This window comes from Euprymna scolopes, chromosome 42, assembly GCF_053919585.1.
Source record: "Euprymna scolopes isolate OS-2025 chromosome 42, ASM5391958v1, whole genome shotgun sequence".
Lineage (NCBI taxonomy): Eukaryota > Metazoa > Mollusca > Cephalopoda > Sepiida > Sepiolidae > Euprymna > Euprymna scolopes.
Genome location: NC_136523.1, coordinates 22,922,057 through 22,938,111, shown reverse-complemented (window position 1 = coordinate 22,938,111; position 16,055 = coordinate 22,922,057).

Genomic DNA, 16,055 nt, shown 5'->3' with positions numbered 1-16,055 from the left:
ATGATCATTTTGCAAATACGGTGACCCATACTTGACTAATTTGATTGTTGACAGTAACCACATGTCAGAAATTCAAAGGGGAGATAAGACATATCAGCACTTTAAATGTTTGTTTCTTTATATAGTTACTACCGGGAAATATATTTCGTCTACTGTGTTGTTTTTACGTTTTGGAAATAATTAATTATGGCGCTTTTCAGCCTCCGTATTTGTCAACTGGAAGAAAAGGAGGCAACTCTGCTCTGTGGCCACATGTTATTAGATTTGAAAATCGCGGTCTTTTCGAATGCTTGCTTAAAAAATTCTTTTATTTAAAAAGTACATGGAATATAAAATATAAATATGGACAAATTCTTATAAATGAAGAATGGAAGCACCCATTTATTAGTATTTTTTATAGGTATGTGATTTTTTAGAAATTTATATATATTATAATTGGAGTAAGTTAAAATCCGTTGAATTTCTTTAAATCTTTTTTAAAGAAAACCGATTAAAAATAATATTGCATATTTTTCTATTAAACCTTTTATTATTTTAAAATTTGGTCTTTGCTCCTTTTATTAAAAAAAAATTAGGGTTTAAATTACATTTTTCAAGTAGTTATAAGATCACTCATTTTAATGGCGACATCTGACACTGCTAGATTATTACCGAACAGACACTAGTCTACCAGATTATCAGAAAAAAAAAAAATGAAAAAAAAATCAATATTTAAATATTTGTAGGGGTGCTCAGTTTCTTATGTAATGCTCTAGTAAATCGATCATCCATTTTAGGACTACTCGATGTTTTTAGGCCAAATTTCGCTAATTCAAGCCAATAAAAAACGATGTATGTTTACAACTACGTCAGCACAATTCGCATATAAAAACAACGCCCACGACAATCCAGGTAGTTTTTCTTAGAGCGCAATGGCCGCCTCCAGGGCAGGTCAACCTCTACACCAACTGACGGCTATCCCAATTCAGAAAGTTTTCTTTCACTATTACTACATGTGATAAAACGGCCCTTTACAAAATTACTAGACATTTCGCGAAATCGTCTTCTCAATCTTACAGCTGCCTGCATCTTCCTGCAGTTTCCAGCGATGACAGTAAAGCCGCCCCAACTTTAACACAAGACTTACAACTTTCATTGATTTACTTTTCGGTAAATAAACCTGGAGGCTATTTTTTATCGTTCACAGCATTGCATCTTGTCCTTTTTTTTTTTTTTGCCATTGTTATTTACTTTTTTCTTGCCTGTGCCACCTTTTTAGTTGTAGGATCGATTGTCATCAACAGCAATAAACAATGCGTCTAGACCAGAATTTCTCAACCTTGGATGACCCATGGCTCCCTTACTGACTATCTTAACATTCGTGCTTGTGACTCCCTGAATTTAAAAAAACAAAAATTTGTTATATGTCATTGTTAATGTTAGATGCTCTGATGAACTACAAGCACTTGTACCCCCTCGACATAAATACCCCCAACAAACCTGAGAAGCAGCAAAGTCCCACCCCTACACAGTAGAGTATCCTTAGATGTAAGAAAGCCTTCTACTCTAATAGTTTCTTCCCCAGAACTGCTAGACTCTGGAATTCCTTTCTGGATTCCTGCTTTCCCAACTGTACTGACATGCAGAAGTTCAAGTGTAATGTGAACTAACATCTTTCTGCTCAACTCCATAGTATCCCCATGCAACTCATGCCACGATAGTAGCCCCCTACATCAGTGTGGCACTGTGCCTTGTTTGGGGTGAAAATATAATAATAATAATAAAAAAAAATTAGTTACTCTAAAATTATAAATCAAAGTGAAAATCAACTCAGATTCTTCGATATCTAAATTAATGAATCCCTCTTCATCCACAAGGACTCTAAAAACATGAACAAACATTCTGTATCCCCCCCCACACACACACACCAACCTCGTCACAAATAATAACTTTAAAAAAAGATTCCCCAATAATGATGAATTGAGATTATAGGGTGAACCCGGGTAATTCCACCCCCCAACTTTACACAAGTGACTGCCAAAGACAAAATAATAGTTTTTACTAAAAGAAAACTTAACGCACACACACATATATAGGTCAAAACAGTTTAATATGTAAAAAAAAAAAAAAAATTGAACTTATGTAACATGTTTTAAATCAATTTCAATATTTACGAAAAAAAAAAAAGGGGGGGCAATTCCCCTCCCCCATCTTCCTTCCATTCCCTTTGCCTTCTTTTGAGAATCAAAAGTGTAAATAACAATATAACTGACCTACAGTGTCTTTCCAAATGCAACTAACACGAACAAAGCCATCTCGACACCCCACATGAGGTAACCTATCCTATTGTTTGACTGAAAAGAGATTTCTTGACCGGGTTGACGGAGTTTGTTCATCATTGTCGTCATCATCACCATGGGGTGACTGGTTTGACCAGCCCTCATCACTGTCCCCGATTTGTGAATCGTCATCAGAGATGGTAGCATGTTCTTTCTTTCCCTTTCCATTTCTTTTTACTTTCTGCTTTCTTGCTGAGGAAGTTTCATCTTCATCATTTTTGCCAACTCGGGCTGACCGTTTTGGCTGCCAATCTTCATCACTTTCAGTGGCACAATTGAACTCTTGCTCGGACTCGTCATCAGCAGATATTTCCACTCTTGATTTCTTCCCCTTTCCTCCCCCCCCTCTTTTTAGCTGGCCCGAGTTTTGCTCTCTTAGGCTGCCTTTCTTCCTCTTCTTGTGCCATCCTCTGAATAAATTCAGCAGATGTCAGACTCTCCCCATATATCCTGATAACTGTTTTTGCTAGCATAATCCTTCAGGACTCCACAGAATGACTGTTGGGAAATTCCACCCCCTTAGATGGTGGATTTCCCTCGAGAGGCATAAATGATAAAACCCACCTGTTCACTATACTAGGCCTGAAATAGAAAGATTGAGAGTTTCAAAGAAAAAAGAGTAACAAATTAGTAACAAAATGTGTCAGATTAAGAAAGCAACATCTTGACTTTATGACCTCATCATAAAAAGTGCGAAAGGTGTACTTATTTGACGGATGGAGTAGGATGATGTTTACAAGCTTGAAGCAATCAAATTTCCCACCAACATGCCTTCTGGAAAGGAAATCCTATTCAAGGAAAGCAACTCTATTAAATGGACAACTCAAGTAAGGGATGAAACAGCACCCCTGACAGCAGTTATTTCCCATTATATGTAAATGGGGTAGAATTCCTTCGTGGGTGGAAATACTCCGCTTGGCGCTTTCACCCTACAAGATTTTCAAAGTATTAAACTTTGTAGAGTTATGTCCCTTGGAGTCTGTATATAGAGAGTTGTGTCCCTTTGTTTGTATGCATGTACTTACCGGAATAAACATTGCCTGTTGGCGATTCGTACCTTTCTTACGTAATATCTCAACACTCATGGCCCTCTGCACTTCGTTTATTTAGTTACTCTAAAATGGGTTTGTTTTACTATACACAGATTCAAAAAAGTTGTCAAAAAACAAACAAATATATAATAAATAAATGTTATCAAAGGTAAGAGAAGTTACTTTTCTACCTAACTAGAAAACTTTTTAGTGTTTTCATTTAATGTAAAATGTTTATTCGGCTCGAAAAACACACAGTGTTTATCGATGTGTTTGAAAAATACAAATGGCGATGGACTCTATGTTGAACACGTTAAATTTGGAAAAATGAGTTAAAACTAAAAAAACTATACAAAATACTGTTGGAAACTCACTCAATATATTTTACCGTGACATGGCATAACATATATTCCGTGGGTTTCTAACACTATGTTGTATAGTTTTTTAGTTTTAACTAATTTTCCCAAACTTAACGTTAGAGTCCGCCGCCATTTGTATTTTTAAAACACATAGATAAACACTGTTTTTTGAGCCGAATAAACATTTTACATTAAATAAAAACACTAAAAATTTATTCAGTTAGGTAGAAACGTAACTTCTCTTGCCTTTGATAACATTTATTTGTTACATATTTGTTTTTTTGACAACTTTTTCGAATCTATGTGTACAGTAAAACAAATCCCTCTAAAATTATAAATCAAAGCGAAAATGTTGCTCAAAATGACTCGCTGTTGAACTTGTGTGATAAGGCCTCTTGTGTTCGGCTTTGTCTTGCAAGCAAACTAAATTCTTACATAAAGTAGGGTTCGTATAGATTTTCAATGTCCATTTTTTAGGATTTTCAGTTTTTCAAGGCCTTCTCTAGACAAAATTATAGTTTTTTTAAGGATTTTTTTTTGTAAGGATTTTTTTAAAAAGTTTTAAGGATTTTTTTTTTTTTAAGGATTTATTTTTAAAGGATTTTTCAAAGACTTTTTAGTTTTTCGAGGCCTTCTCTAGACAAAATTATAGTTTTCGAAACGAAATTTGGGGTTTGTTTTACAATCCACAGCGACTCGAAAAAGTATTAAGAAATCAAATATCTGCCTAAAACTTTCGACAGAAGTGACGGATTTTCACGAGATCAGTATCGTTTTGAAGCTTGATCCTTTGGGCGATAAATATCGAAAAATTGGCTAAAAACATTAATTCGTTCTCCCTCAACTGAGCACTTTTCTACAAGGAGGGGTCGCTTTTTTGCCGATAATTTCGAAACTCATTCCTCCCTTTTTTTTCTTTTTTTTAGATTAACTAGCCTTAATTTAAACCTTCGTCACTTCTGACTTGACGATGGACGCAACGGCAAAGATGTCATGTTTTTTTTTTTTTTTTCACATTTTTTTCCTCCTTCTGATACAGGTTCGAGCCTGCCTTCCTACTACCACTTTTTTTTTTTTTTTTTTTGCTCAACACACACCTCCAAACACCCGGGCAACGCCAGGCATCCAGGCTAGTAGTGAATAATTGGTGTTTTTAGATAGTTTTAAATGCTTCTTATTTCATCTCAAATATTAACTCTTTGCAGCATTTAAATTTCCAACCAAGATGACTGCTTGTTTGTCCATTTTTTTTTTTTTTTGGCTCAACACCCGGCACACAGGCTAGTTGTTATTAAAATTGAAATATTAACATTAATGAACTCGTCTGAAACAAAAATGATTTTTTTTAATAGCATGTTTGTCCGACAAAGGAGACAGCTTTGGTCCATAGTTTTTAATAAAAATATTAATCACAAATATATATTATATACTAGCAGGGGGGGGGGGCGTCCGACTTATATTATTAATTTCCCGTTCTTTTCCTCCTTCGCAGTACGGGTGTGAGCCTGCCTGCCTGTCTGTTATACTAAATTTTTTTTTTTTTTTGGCTCAACACACACCTCCAAACATCCGGGCAACACGAGGCACCCAGGCTCGTAGTGAATAAAAGTTACTTTACAATCTCCCTGCATCATATTTTTGGTGTTTTTAGATAGTTTTAAATACTTTTTATATCATATATATTATTCCTTAATTGGAATTCATTTTTGAGATGAGCATTATATATATTAATTTATTTTTATTTCGGACTACTAATCTCATCTTTATTAGTTGTTGTTGAATTCCAATTAAGGAATAATATATATACCAATCGGTACGGACCAGACTATAGAAGATCAGATAATAAATAAACGTGGATTTATAAGATCAAAGAATCCAACCTTGATCGCCCTTCAGGGCCCGTGGCGCAGTTGATAGAGACGTTGAATCTCTACGGTTCCAGATGAGCATTGTCTGAAGATAGTAGTTTCAATCCCACCCAAAGCGTGCCAGAGGTTAATTGGCTAAAATGTGGTGAGACGACAACAACTACGGATGGCAGTGATGGCTGAAAATGCAGTTAGGAGATTCGAAGTTCCTATCCGTCGCGGTTACCACCTGACGAAGGCCAGAGGAATTAGTTGGCTGAAACGTTGTGAATAAACAATCCAATAAAAGATGAAAAACAACAACTAATAAAGATGAGACTAGTAGTCCGAAATAAAAAATAAATTAATACTTTTTATATCATCTCAAATATTAACTCTTTGCAGCATTTAAATTTCCGACCAAGATGGCTCTTTGTTTGTCCATTTTTTATTTTTTTTATTTTTTTTTTTCAAAAGTTCGGCTACCCTCATTTTCAGTTGTTGTATAGGGAGGGATGTGGATTAGACATTAAAAGTTTTATATCTTACATAGTGTGGTGCGGGTGTGGAGATATTTTCTTATAACATGTTATAAACGTAGAAATTGTATGTATGTTGTTTAGCCAGCGATATAATAATGACGTAATAACTATATCATGTTGTATCAGAGAGTTATCTCACGGATATATATTACAGTTCATATTTATATAAAGTATCATTTTTTTATAAGAAGAATAATATACGTTTCATACCTTTTCTTTCTTCAAGAGTTTTTTTACCTTCACTGCTGAGCTCCGTGACGAACGATGAAATGACCAACACCATAACAAATTGAGACTTCTATTCTTCCTTCTTTTGTGAAACCACAGAACAACACTTTATATCTTTAAAATATAAATTTATTTCAGCTGTCTCAAATGGTCTTCACAGAGTCTGCTTTTCTTGTCTACATGTTTGTTCTAACCAGCCACACTTCCTGGCTGGTCTGTTCACTCCCATGACCAAGCTCCAACTCTCCCGTCTGTTCAGTCTTGTGATCAAACTCCAACTCCTCGACTCTAAAGTTCCCGACCTCTTGACCTCAGTTCTGTTACGTTATAATTCAAAAAGCACATGTATCCCTTATGTGTGACATTTTCACGTCTGCCTGCCCAAAGTTATTTTTGTTTATATTTAACCTAGCTAATTTATATAAACATCTTCAACTAAAACCCATTGCTACAGTTTATTCGTTTATTCTATAAACAATAAATAACTCCCAATATAAACTATTTTAAGAATATCATTGATAGATAGATAAATAGATCGATAATAACTAATTAACTTTTAATGTTAACTATTCAACACAGTTATCACAATTTATTTTGGGGGTTGGGGGATTCGGCATTGTAGAATACCATCCACACTAAGAACATTTTTTAGGAGGAGATGGGGTAATTTTTATTTATGGTGCCCCCTTCCCCCAAATGAAATTATAAATGAAAACAAAAATAGAAAGATTTGACCCCCCCCCCCCAATAAAAAAGTGAGAAAACCTTTTTGATAAAGGGACATAACTCTTGTATCCACGATAATACAATGCAATTTTCAAGGAATTTTCCATATTTTCAAGGACTTTTCAAGGCAAAACTCAAAATGCAAAGATTTTTCAAGCGTATGCGAACCCTGTAAAGATAAACTGTCACTTAAAAATCCACTCCGTCACCATCCCTGATTCTTGATAAATAGATATGGGAGAAGTCTTAAGTTTGAAATATTCATAAATGACCTCCCCGACAAAATTGTCTGTAAGATGTGTATATATGCTGATGACACCACACTCTATAACAGGCACGACAGGAAAACAAATGAACACATATCTAAAGAAATGCCAGAAACACTAGAGGATGACCTCCAATTTGTAGTGGAATGGGGACAAAAATGGATGGTAACATTCAATGCTGCCAAGACTAAACTTGTTTCCTTCAATAATTACAAGAAACCTTCTCTACCACCAATAGCAATGGCCAATGACTCTTTATCTGAAAGTACATCTTTCAAACTCTTTGGCTTAACGTTCACAGGAAACAGGAGTTGGAACAATTACATTGAACGCATTGCCAGGACTGCTGCAAAGAAGATAGGCTCTCTCTACCGTGCTAGAAAACTACTAACACCCGAAAGTATCCTGTACCTCTATAAGGCCACCATTCGCCCATGTATGGAGTATTGTTGTCATATTTGGGCTGGTGCATCTGCTACTAGTCTCTCACTCCTAGACAAGGTTCAAAAGAGAGTCGCCAATCTGATAGGTCCTGAACTGTCATCTAAGCTTCAGCCTCTGTCCCATCGACGAAATGTTGCATCCCTCTGCCTGTTCTACAAGTATTTTAATGGTGAATGCTCTGATGAGCTGCAAGCCCCCACAACGTAAACACCCTCAACAAACCCGACAGGCAACTCTGTTCCGTCTGCCTGCTTCCCACCGGACTACAACTTGGATGTGTTCAAGTCCAACGTTAACAAATTCCTAATGAACCGCCCCCTTAAGTAAACACTTCATCAAATCTCCACACTAACGTAATCTACTTGCAATAACCCTTATCCCTGAGTAGCTTCCGGGCCTTGATAAGTGGTGATCACTGTGTAAAAAAAAAAAAAAATCCCACCCCTACACAGTAGAGATCCCTAGATGTAAAAGATCTTTCTACTCCAGTAGTTTCTTCCCCAGAACCGCTAGACTATGGAATTCCATTCCAGATCCCTGCTTCCCCAACTGTACTGACATGCAGAAGTTCAAGTGTAACGTGAAACGACATCTTGCTGCCTAACTCCCTACATAGTATCCCAGTAGCTGTTGACCCTGATAGTAGCCTCCTACATCTAAGTGGCAATGTGCCTTGTTAGGGGTGAATTATAATAATAATAATAATAAAAAAAAAAAAAAAGAAAGCCAATCGTCAACCCAAACTCACATGCTGTGCGGCTTGGCTCTAAATATGGTCTTGTTTAGCGTCTGGTAGAAAATCCCTGAAAATACTTTGTCCACTTCCATCTGTTGCTATGACAATAGTTCTCCACTTGTTTTGCTTTTTTGTAGTTTTCTCCATCCTAAAATATAAGGCATATTGTCACCCGATGTATGAGAGACTACTGTGATAAGGGCCGGATTTAGGTATTCGTGCATTCATTTTTTATTTAATTAATTGGAATGTTTATTGAGATGAATATTATTTATTCATTTATTTATTGCGGACTATTATCCTTATCTTTTTAGTTGTTATTTCATAATGTTTCGGCCAACTATTCCTCTGGCCTTCGTCAGGTGGTAACGTGAGGACGGTGGTGAAGATAGCGGTTTCAATCGTACCCAAAACTGACTAGAGGCTTACTTGGACCAAAACGTGGTTAGACAACAACAACTATAAAGAGCAGTAATTGCTGAGGATGCAGTTAGGAAATTCAGAGTTCCTATCCCGCTGTGGTTACCACCTGACGAAGGCCAGAGGAATAGTTGGCCGAAACATCACAAAACAACTATAAGATGAGGATAATAGTCTGCAATAAATAAATGAATATATTCATTTTTTAGTTATTAATTAAATTTATAATATTTACAAGGGGCGTGCAATAAGTAACGCCCTTGACCCACTTCCCATAGCAGTAGAGCAACGAAACTTGGCACAATTATTAGTCTTTCTCTACATACGAACCACCCAGAGTTATGCATTTCTCCACTCGTTTGATGAAGCTCTGGAGACCGCTTTTGGTCCTCCAACCACGACGTGACTTCATCATCTGGGAAATGTTTTCCTTTCAAAAACAACTTCGCTGGGAAGAGGTGAAAGTCAGGTGAAATACACCTAAAGAAGGTCGGAGGTTACATTGGTCGAAATACTGTAAAAAATACACCTAAAGAAGGTCGGAGGTTACATTGGTCGAAATGCTGTAAAAAATTCACCTAAAGAAGGTCGACGGTTACATTGGTCGAAATGCTGTAAAAAATTCACCTGAAGAAGGTCAGAGGTTACATTGGTCGAAATGCTGTAAAAAATACACCTAAAGAAGGTCGGAGGTTACATTAGTCGAAATGCTGTAAAAAATACACCTAAAGAAGGTCAGAGGTTACATTGGTCGAAATGCTGTAAAAAATACACCTAAAGAAGGTCGGAGGTTACATTGGTCGAAATGCTGTAAAAAATACACCTAAAGAAGGTCGGAGGTTACATTGGTCGAAATGCTGTGAAAAATACACCTAAAGAAGATCTGAGGTTACATTGGTCGAAATGCTGTAAAACATACACCTAAAGAAGGTCGGAGGTTACATTGGTCGAAATGCTGTGAAAAATACACCTAAAGAAGGTCGGAGGTTACATTGGTTGAAATGCTGTAAAAAATTCACCTAAAGAAGGTCGGAGGTTACATTAGTCGAAATGCTGTAAAAAATACACCTAAAGAAGGTCGGAGGTTACATTGGTCGAAATGCTGTAAAAAATACACCTAAAGAAGGTCGGAAGTAATATTGGTCGAAATGCTGTGAAAAATACACCTAAAGAAGGTCGGAGGTTACATTGGTCGAAATGCTGTGAAAAATACACCTAAAGAAGGTCAAAGGTTACATTGGTCGAAATGCTGTAAAAAATACACCTAAAGAAGGTCGGAGGTTACATTGGTCGAAATGCTGTGAAAAATACACCTAAAGAAGGTCGGAGGTTACATTGGTCGAAATGCTGTGAAAAATACACCTAAAGAAGGTCGGAGGTTACATTGGTCGAAATGCTGTGAAAAATACACCTAAAGAAGGTCGGAGGTTACATTGGTCGAAATGCTGTAAAAAATACACCTAAAGAAGGTCGGAGGTTACATTGGTTGAAATGCTGTAAAAAATACACCTAAAGAAGGTCGACGGTTACATTGGTCGAAATGCTGTAAAAAATACACCTAAAGAAGGTCGATGATTATATTGGTCGAAATGCTGTAAAAAATACACCTAAAGAAGGTCGGAGGTTACATTGGTCGAAATGCTGTAAAAATACACCTAAAGAAAATCGGAGGTTACATTGGTCGAAATGCTGTAAAAAATACACCTAAAGAAGGTCGGAGGTTACATTGGTCGAAATGCTGTGAAAAATACACCTAAAGAAGGTCGACGGTTACATTGGTCGAAATGCTGTAAAAAATACACCTAAAGAAGGTCGGAGGTTACATTGGTCGAAATGCTGTGAAAAATACACCTAAAGAAGGTCGGAGGTTACATTGGTCGAAATGCTGTAAAAAATACACCTAAAGAAGGTCGGAGGTTACATTGGTCGAAATGCTGTGAAAAATACACCTAAAGAAGGTCGGAGGTTACATTGGTTGAAATGCTGTAAAAAATTCACCTAAAGAAGGTCGGAGGTTACATTAGTCGAAATGCTGTAAAAAATACACCTAAAGAAGGTCGGAGGTTACATTGGTCGAAATGCTGTGAAAAATACACCTAAAGAAGGTCGGAGGTTACATTGGTCGAAATGCTGTAAAAAATACACCTAAAGAAGGTCGGAGGTTACATTGGTCGAAATGCTGTGAAAAATACACCTAAAGAAGGTCGGAGGTTACATTGGTCAAAATGCTGTAAAAAATACACCTAAAGAAGGTCGACGGTTACATTGGTCGAAATGCTGTAAAAAATACACCTAAAGAAGGTCGGAGGTTACATTGGTCGAAATGCTGTGAAAAATACACCTAAAGAAGGTCGGAGGTTACATTGGTCGAAATGCTGTAAAAAATACACCTAAAGAAGGTCGGAGGTTACATTGGTCGAAATGCTGTAAAAAATACACCTAAAGAAGGTCGACGGTTACATTGGTCGAAATGCTGTAAAAATAACTCAAGATGAGAACAGTAGTCCGAAGAATCCAAATAATAAGAATAATCAATCTTCATCTCAAAAATTTAGAAACAAATTATCTAGGAATTTCTATTGTGAGAGAAGTTAAGATTAGTCAGATTTATTGGCAGTATTTTTATTTTTAGAGGGGGGGGGGGTAACTTTTGTTAAGTTTTAGTATACTGGCGGGGGGGGGGTCTGGGTTTGCCCGGTTGTAAAATATGCTTAAATCTGATATTTTAATTAGTCCAGATTTTGTATATAATATTATTTCTAAAGTAAAAAAAAAAAAATTATTTGGGTGCCATCAGCTAGAATCGAAACCGAAACCAAAACTATAGCATTCAAAGCTGGTGACGTCACCACTGTACCAACGTGACAGGCATATGAACTGAATTAAAATAAACTAAGACGAATGTACAAAATGTTTAACGATTTTTTTCAATTTTGACCCCTTAAGAACAATTTTAACCGGCTAAAAACCCATAAAAGAACGACCCGTAAAAAATCCATTCATTTGTGATCCCTAGAGCCACTCTGCAACTTTCAGTTTCGGAAGAAATAGAGTTTGAAAATATGAAGACAGACAGACAGACGTAGTTGGTTTTATACATTAGATTTATTGATTTTAAACTATAAGTTTTATAAATTAGATTTCTATTAGTGAGAGAGGTTAAGATGAGACAGATTTATTGGCAGTATTTCGGGGGTGGGGTGCTGTATAGCTACGATAAGGTTTAGTATATTCGGACAACATTTTTTCTCTAATGCATGTTTTTTTTTATTTTTTTTATTAGGTCACCACTTATCAAGGCCCGGAAGCCACTCAGGGATAAGGGTTATTGCATGTACAGTACGTTGTACGTTAGTGTTGAGATTTCATAAAGTGTCTACTTAAGGGGACGGTTCATCAGGAATTTGTTTACGTTGGATTTGAAGACATCCAAGTTGTAGTCAGGTGGGAAACAGGCAGACGGAACAGAGTTCCACTGGCGTGCTGTTCTAAGAAAGAAGCTGTGTTCATGGAATCTACGTTTTGATTTAGGCACAGATAGAAAGTGGGGAAAATTTTTGACAGTGGATTCAGCTAGACGGGTGTTTTTCGTAAAAGATTGGCGAGGGGGGGACCAGAGATTGGAGTTCAGACGAGCACTTGCCATGGAAATAACGGTAAAACAAAGACAGGCTCGCAACGTCTCTTCTGTGGGAGAGAGGTTGCAGGGAAGAGAAAAGGGCATCCCCCACTTAGCCACGAAGTCTATTTTATACTCTGTGTTTGGTTAATGCTTGTTTTTTTTTCTGATTATAACTTTTCTGAATTGATGGACCAATAATCTAATGTTCTGCTCGAGTATAAACAGGGTATTTATTTGCTCCCCCACCGAGCAAATTAGGCACAAGGCCGATTTTTAATGTGAGGAGTGAAGGGAAAATGGGGACCAACTCCCCAGGGGGTAGGGGAGCTGGATAGTGACAATTGGTATGAAGGGTTGCCCCTACATTGACCAAGGTCTTATATGTGGGGTTGCCCCCACATATGGTCTTTGCTTGCAGTATCTGCCGGACAGATACTACACTTTGATCTTGGCCCGATGGCCAAACCTCCAAAGGGAGGCGGAACTGCTCGAGTGTGAACAGAAACTCGCGATATCTGCAAACGTTTTCACCTTCCACGAGTCTTCGTCAGCCATGTGATGCGCTACGAAATTAAAATTGTTCAATTTATAAAGAAAGTTAATTAAAACACTATACCTTCTCGTATCGAGCTTGGTTAATGGTGGGTATCTTTGCTCATACTGTGTTAGACTTCGATGATGGAGAAGCACAGGTTGCAAATTCGATATGAGCGAGAGAGAGTAAACAAAAAAATGGGTTAACGTAAATGGACAATTTCCTCGATTAATCAGAATCTATGAATATCTAAATACGTGAAGTTCATCAACAAAAAAGATTCAGAGTTTGATAGAAAGATTCATCTGGAGGTTACATTGACTGATATTGATGGTCTCTGGATAGCTCACTAACAAAACTGCACATGTGAAACTTAGGCGTTTGTTGGAAACAACATATGCAAGCTATTATGTTTTTGTTTTTTTTACATGGAGTTCACCACTTATCAAGGCCCAATGGCCACTCGGGGATAAGGGTTATTGTGTGTACAGTAATCAAAGGGATAGTGTAGCACTAGTATTGGAGAATTGGTAAGGTGTCATTACTTGGGGGGGAGCGGTTCATCAGGAATTTGTTTGTGTTGGACTTGAAGACATCCAGGTTGAAGTCGGGAGGGAAACAGGCAAGTGGAACAATGTTCCACAGGCATGCAGTTCTAAGAAAGAAGCTTTATTCATGGTATCTACGTTTTGATTTAGGCACAGATAAGGAGTGGGGAAAATTATTGACAGTGGTTTTAGCTAGTCGGGTGTTTTTTGAAAAAGATTGGCGAGGGGGGACCAGAGAATGGAGCTCAGACGAGTACTTGCCATGGAAATAACGATAGGATAACGACAGGCTCGCTACGTCTCTTCTGTGGGAAAGAGGTTGCAGGATAGAGAAAAGGGCATTCCCCACTAAGCCACAAAGTCTATTTTGTACTCTGTCAAGGCAGGATAGCAGCTCCCGCCCAGATGTGGCAGCAGTACTCCATCTTTGGACGTACTTGGCTCTTATATAGATAGAGAACTGCATCATTAATGAGATATCTTCTGGAGCGGTAGAAGGATCCCACCATTTTCCCAGCGACCTTGGCCACAGACTTGATGTATGTGTTCCATTTAAGATCAGGAGTAAAGGTCAAACCCAGAAGCTTATCAAAACATGGGGCCTCCCCTAGATGAGAGCCATCCATTTCAATTGATGCCAGATGAAAAAAAAACATTACAATGTAATGTCACCATATGGAAAGCAAGATATTATCTATAATATAAATATCACCTGTCTGTTTAAATACATACATCTATGTATGTATGTATGTCTGTCTGTCTACTTAAAATTTTCAGCAGAGGCAACGGATCCTGACGAGATTGGTATCATTTTGAAGCTCGTCATCTCAGATGACAAATATCGAAAAATTGGCCAAAAACATAAATTCCTTCACACTCAACTGGGCAGTTTTTACAAGGAGGGGTCGATTTTTTGTGAGCCATTTTTGCAAGTCATTGTATTGGTTGGATTGAGTTTGTCTAATTTTAATGTTTCGAACTTCTGGTTGCGTCATGAAGTAGCGATAAGGTTTTTCTTTCATTTTCTTTTCCGGCTTCACGTCACGGGTTTGAACCTGCCTACTATCACTTTTTTTTTTTGCTCTACACACACCGCCAAACACCCAGGCAATACCGGGCAACCAGGCTAGTTTTAAACCATGATGTAATGGTTGAAAAACATTACTATGCAATGCCACCATATGAAAAGCAAGATTTTTTTTCTTTTTTAACATAATTATCCACAGATTTGTGTTTCATCATCTTAAGACTCATCAGCATGGCTAAAACATAAGGCTTCAAACGTTGAGGTACCGGTTCTGAACTATCATACGTCTTCATTAGGCACACGAAGAGTGAAAAAAAAAAAATTGCAAAATTAAAAAAAAAAAAAAAAAAAAAAAAAAAAAAGAAAAAGTTGTTTAAAACTCGTTTCAAAAACAACTCCCCCTTCGTATAAAGCTGGAGTGACAGTGCTTTATCTTCTTTTTTTTTTTTTGCTCAACTTTTTCAATAAATTTTATTTTTTGTAACTCATCACATGCCTGATGAAGACTCGTTAGAGTCAAAACGTTTGGCAAGTTCAACACTCAAACAGAATGTTAGATTTTATTTTTCTACATAGTGACCAGCATTCTCAATGCACTTTTACCAGCAACGAATAACGCCTCCATCTTAAAAAATCCGAAGTACGCTTTGTCACTCACATCTCTGAAATCAACAAACCCATCTCTTAACTCTGCTGACATCAATTGAGTCTGTTTCATAATCATTCAAAAGGCGCCGATGAATGTTGATCAATATTTTCTGCATAGAGGAATTCAATGATGCATCTCTGCTTCTGACACAAGTCCATGACAGGGGGTTGTTTTCTTAAGAGTCTCACACCGTCAGTATCCGCAACAGAGAGATGAAACTTTCAGGTCACGAATGCACAAGTTCAGGAATTCTGATACAAAACATATCTAAGAAAACCTCCAGACACATAAAATGCATTGTGTGAAATAGATTAAAAAAAAAGATTCGCCCCGCCATTTCGAAATCCATAGGAAACAAGCTCATACAGACACACAGAGACAAAGCGCCTTTTATATGTAAATTGAAACAAGCCACGCGTGCTTGGTTCCCCTCTTGCGCTGCATGTGAGATGACGCCACAAAAAAATAGTGAAGAGCTGATGCATGTAAGAAATGTGAAGGGCCAACGTTGCCTTCACATTTTCGCCAAGTTTCAGAAAAATCTAATGGATGGGGCAAAAGTTATGGGGTAAAAAGTGTCATTTTTTGCAATTTTGGGGCATTTGTGACCCCTTTTGAGCTCCCGGAATGTCGAATCCCAGTGAAAGTGGACAAACAACGCAGTTTCACACCTTAAGACATGTATATTTGAATTCAGCACCATGGATAAACTACTATATAGACATACATATCAAGTTCTTGAGTAATATGAAGAGCT